At 32.8% G+C, this 6000-nt stretch overlaps 1 non-coding gene across 1 annotated transcript; it reads left to right on the forward strand.

The window, feature by feature from the left end:
- The first annotated feature begins 2653 nt into the window (after positions 1-2653).
- On the forward strand, positions 2654-2760 carry LOC141420065 (U6 spliceosomal RNA). Its single transcript, XR_012444772.1, has one exon. It is a non-coding gene; the product is annotated as a U6 spliceosomal RNA (small nuclear RNA).
- The last annotated feature ends 3240 nt before the right edge of the window (positions 2761-6000 follow it).

Below are 6000 nucleotides of genomic sequence, written 5' to 3' on the forward strand. Positions count from 1 at the left end.
GCAAAGTAATACTTCACTTTCTTGAGAGTGAACTATATCTGCGTGTGTTATTTGGAGAATCTCACAGTCTTTATCCAAGTCAAAATGTCAACGAAAGCACTGAAATTTGGCTGCTTTGCAAGCAAAAGAGAAGCTAATGTAGATTAGAGGACAGGTGAGAACACATTGCGCTTTGTTAGGCATAACAAAGAATGACATAGCTGCCTCTATTTATCTCTCTCTCTCTCTCTATCTATCTATTTATCTATCTATCTATCTATCTGCCAGATTTTAAGGTATTATTCTATTCGGGCACAATGTGGGTATAGGCTCAGAAAGGTCCTGGATAGAGGTGGTAATCACATGAAACCTAAAAGTGTCCTTCCCTTCATTCATGCATCAATTATTTAGCAAATGGTCTTTTCAGCATAACTATATATCAAGGATTAAGCTGGTTGGAGGTCAAATGCTCTCCTATTGCAAACTTCAATATGTAGAAAGCTTAAGTTCTACTGAAAACCCTTTATTCAATAATCATATGGATATTTTAATTTAGAATGACTTTTTAAAAGCCTTGACTGTTTTTTTTCTCTTTTGCATTCAGACTTGCACTTTTTTGCTATATATGTTGATTAAAATATGTGTTTTCCTGTGATTAGATATAAATTGACTTTAGATTTGTTTCTTTAGAGTGATAAGGGTTTTTTCCTACTTGTGTCCAAATAGATACTTCTAGCTTAATATGTGTGAATATTTAGACAGAGAGTTGTTATTCAACTATATTAGTCGGGGTTTTTTGGATGAGTAATGATAGAAACACAAACTAGACTGTTTTAAAGACTATGGTGACACAAGGTTTATATAATTAACAGATTTGGGTACAGCATTGGCTTCTGATACAACTAAGTGACAGGGTGTCTTTCTCCATGTAGTGGTGAACACAATTTTTGTAAGTTCCAAGTTTGCATGGTTCTGAAGGGACGTTACCTGCCAAGGCAAGAGACCTTTTACTTTCTGGGAAGTTTTAGTTACAGCCCCAGGGAGTGAACTCTTTGGAGATCACATAAACTAATCACTGTGGTCAGAAACATGAAATGCTTTATTTAGTTGTACAGAACATGAAGGCAAAGAATGGAGCATAAGTATCAGTCTCACTTGTTCTAGAAGGACTGAGAATAAAGTGGAGTATTTCCCATATAGCAGATGAAACACATACTTCTACCATACCTTATCTCCACAGAAGATAGATTTCCAAATGAAACCAAATTTATGTGGAAATACTTAATGCTCCAGAGTACTGTTTTCAAAGATCTTTAAACATTCTAGACATTTTTATGTGACAGATATGCCAATTAAAATAATCTTTATATATTCACCACAATGATCTTCTTAACTAAATGTACCAGTAGATAAATTCTTAAACTTGCTTACAGTCTCAAAATGAGTGCTATAGATTTCTTTTTTAAAAATTCTGTAATTCTGATCTGCATCTAACTCACAAAGCCATCTTTCGGGCTTTGCAGGTTAGGCAAGGGCTTATTGTTATCATTCCTGGATGATTTTTATGGCTTTTATGATCACCATGATATTCTAGTGCATGGATTACAAAGATTATGGTTTTTTTTTAAGGATTTTGCTTTTTTTTTCAATCTTCTTTCCTTCTCATCATCACAGAATTGTCTAAATCCTTTACTATTTAACAATAACTGATTTTCATGTTCCTAACTTGCAAAGGTTAAGCCTGAATTGTAAAATTATTTCTATATTTGTGGTCCTTTAAGTATAAGTCATCTTTTTTCTACTTCCCACACCTAAGAGAAGAAATCTCCTCTATATTTTTCACTATTACCACATGTTCTGGAATGAAAACAGGAAACAATGAGGCCATTGGCATCTGTGACCATTCAGTAGTCAGAGAGCAGTTACAATAGAAATTACTTGTTTGAATCTCTACACTTTCAAAATTGCTATACTTCAGCCCAATGCTCTTGGACTTCATATATTGTGAGAGATTTTAATACTTATGGCTTTATTTCAGGCCCAATATTCCATAATTCTGAGGATTTTGGAGACTGACATATCAACAATGCTACCACTATCTGATGTACCTGAAAATGGTCTGGCAACCCCTTCACAATTGGATCACTATGAAAACAAAATAAATACTCACTTTTTCTCTGTTGCTTGTGAAATAGACAAGAATGGTGAACTATGAATATCCTACGTTTAGCTTAAAATTCAGTCCAATAAAACATCTTACTATGAAGTTAGGCCTGAGTATATATAACGAAATGCTTCCATGTTGCTAAGAAGAATATTCTTTTTTGGTAGTACTGGAGTTTAAACTCAGATCCTTGTGCTTGGTAGGTAGGTGCTCTACCACTTCGGCCAAATTTCCAGCCCTTTTTGCTTTAGATTATTTTTCACATGGGGATCTCAGGTTTTTGCCCAGGTCAGCCTCGGACTGTGATCCACTCACCTATGCCTCGTGTGTAGCTAAAAGTCCAGGTGGACACCACCATACCTGACTTTTTTTGTAGATAGGGGGTTTTGCTAACTAGACCTCCCCCATTTCCTTGAACTGTGATCCTCCAAATCCCCACCTTCTGAGTAGCAGGGATAATAGGCATCAGATACTGGCCTAAGAATATTTTTGATAAGAAAGACTGCATCAGTGCTCACTTTGGCAGGACACATACTAAAATTGGAATGACTCAGAGAAGATTAGTATGGCCCCTGCTCAAGGACAGCATGTAAATTCATGAAGTGTTCCATATTAAAAGAAAATGACTGCATTAAACTTCTCTAAACAACAAGGAAATGCATGTTCTTATATACCATGAAGATTAGATAAAGTAACCCTGAAACAGACAAACACCAGTGATTTAATAATTCAATAAAATATTCGTCTTTCCACTTTGCTATCTACTTGGCTATCCTTAGTAGCAACTTCTTTTCAAGTGAATGTTATTGGCAACTGGAGGTATTTATTGTTATTTAGAGTAACTTCTCCCCAAAACATGGAATATAATTTATTCTGATTAGTTTGACTTAGGCCACATGATCTATCCTAAAAAAGAAGAATAATCAAGCAAAATGCTGTACTATGATTCCATCAGTAGACAGTAATCTCCCTGTGGAGCTAGAGAGAGGAAATTGATCCCTAAACAAAATTGTTGTTCTGTCAGAATAGAGGAAGTGTGACTTCAGCTCTTTTCCATTCTGTTTTATTGTCTATTCTAATATCTCCTGAGATCTTATTTATGACACATGAACATTGAATAGCAGTTCATGCCATTTAGTATGTGAAAAAAGACATGTACTGAGAATGCATTTGAGTCTGAGAACAAAGTGGTTCATATAATTCAGACACACAATTTTTATATTGACATTCTTCATAACTTTCATAAATAAGAATCTTTCCAAATTGGTTATTTTAATTGCATTTGCTTCCTAACTCCAGAAATAAAAACTCTACTTTAATTTGTGCAATATGGTTTCAAACACCAGAGATGTGCTGAGTCACTGATCAATAATTCACTTATCCTAGATGCAGATAGATGAACCAATTTCTGAAAGCTGCTGTCATCTAAGTTTCTCCATACCATTGGCTGTTGAGTTAACTAAAATGAATGGTGGCATATTAATTAGGACAAAAAAGGTATTCACCTCCAGATTTTCAGCACCCTTTCATGCTAAATTACTGAAGCCATGCCTAGTCATATTATCTTATGTCAAGATTCTTCAGGTTTGCTGTACATAAGTGTTACATATAGTTGTTATTTGCTTCAGACACAGCATCTTTAGGGCATGTCAAATGTAAGGGAATGGAATAATTCAACTCTAAGTAAATATGAATTCATTTTACCCAAACCATTAATGTAGTTCAAGGGTTTTTCTCTGATTTTTGTTGAACACTTCAGATTACAAAGCATTTTAAGAAGTATTTATTCAATAATCTTCCTGGTCTATTTTTCAGTATCTCTGGGTAAAATAAATAATCTTTTCCCTAATAAATAATAACTTAGATTTACTGGATTAATAGTAGCTACATAGACTGTGTACATTTTAGTTAAAAGCTTATCTTAAGTACAAAATCAATAAATGTGCTTTGGTGACCTTGAATATCATTTAATAAGAGAGCCACAGGACAGAAGGTTATCTACATTGATATTTCAAAAATATATATCAGAAAAATTTTACACCTCAAATAAATTAGATGAAAAAAACAGAAATGTATTAGTCAAATTTCTCCTTGTATCAGTCTGCTTAAGTATCTTTTATCAGCTGGGGGCATGGCTCAAGAGGTAGGGCACCTGCCTAGTAAGTGCATGACAGTAAGTTCAAGCCCCCTTACTGCCAAAAGAATGAAATTGTAATTTAAAAAATTAATTAAATTTACATACAGATTGTTTCTGTTTTTTGGCAGCACTGGGGCTTAAACTCAGGACCTCATGCTTGCTAGGCTTTGCTAGGCAGGCACTCTATCACTTGAGCCACTTCACCAGCCCTTACATACAGAGATATGAAGGCTACAAGCATACAAATCAATGATATTTGGTATATGCACATATGCAATATACACATTAACACTCTATGTAACATATACTCTACTCACTCAAGATCAAGACATCCTTGTGCTTCTTTATTCCAATCATATTAATAAACCATAGTTTATCTAATATCTTGCTGATTTTGATAACTTGCTGATCTGGTTTCTTAGTATTTTGAATAAAACTACTATAATCATTCTCATTCAAGTCTGGACACTTATTTTAAAAAATAAATAACAGGGAGTGAAATCACTGGTTTATGAAAATGATCTGTGTTTAATGATTTTACTCCATAAATATGTACAATGATTATATGTCAATGAAATATAAACTAAAACTTAATAAAGAAATTGCCAACCAGTTTTACAAAGTAGTTGCACTAACATGGTTTTAATTTTCATTTCTTTGATGCTTAATCATTGTGAATCTTTATATGCACTATTGGCTATTCATGTATCTTCTTTCTTGTAGTATTTGTTCAAGAATTTTATTAGTCATTTTTAGAGTCCTTTTTCAGATATGTGTGCTACTAATATTTTATGCTTTCTATGGCTTGAATTTTTATTTTCATAAAGATGAATAATGAAAAAAATTTTTTTAATTCTGATAATGTCCAATTTATGATTTATGATTTTTCTTCAAACTTAATATAGTTTTTTGTGGCTACTGGAAGAAATCTTTGCTGATTCCATGTTTGCAAAAATATGCTGTAATGATTCTTTAAAAAACTTTCCGATGTTTTTCTTTGGCATTTAAATCTTAATCCACATCAAATTAATTTATATTCATTGTGTAAAGAAGAGGCCAAAGTTAATTTTTTCATTTGTTTGTTAAATTGTTCCAGTCCTATATGTTGGAGATGCTTTTCTTTACCCTCTGATTTGCATTGAGCTCTTTCCTCAATTTTAAGAACATATGTAAATATCACAATGCACTCCCTTGTACAACTATATTATGTGCCAATAAAATGATAAAAAAGGAAAAAATTGATTATTGAAGTGGAAGTCTATTTAAGATGATGTATTTTGTTCTTTTCAGGTATTTGTCTATCCATTTACAATACCATAATATTGAAAATACTGTAGTATTATAGAAAATTAGATAGTATAAAGATTTTAAGATGGAAAACATTGATTTAGTCATAAATTTTAATCTTATTTATTTCTTGCTTTTTGGAGGGGACCTATGCAAGTGAGAGGCCCTGGCTATGGCCCACAGTGTTCATGTGTATTTTGTGGGGAGATTTCATCTAATATATACTATATATATTATATATATATATAATATGTATATATTAGAGCATATTGATTGTACAAATGAGTTTCATTGTGGTATTTCCATGTATACATATATATAATGTACTTTAACCAATTCACCCCTCTATTACTCTGTCTCATCTACCCTCCTCCATTTTTTTAGACAATTTTAACAGGGTTCATTATTCTATTTTCATACATGTCTATGAAAT

Source organism: Castor canadensis, chromosome X (genome assembly GCF_047511655.1).
Source record: "Castor canadensis chromosome X, mCasCan1.hap1v2, whole genome shotgun sequence".
Classification (NCBI taxonomy): Eukaryota; Metazoa; Chordata; class Mammalia; order Rodentia; family Castoridae; genus Castor; species Castor canadensis.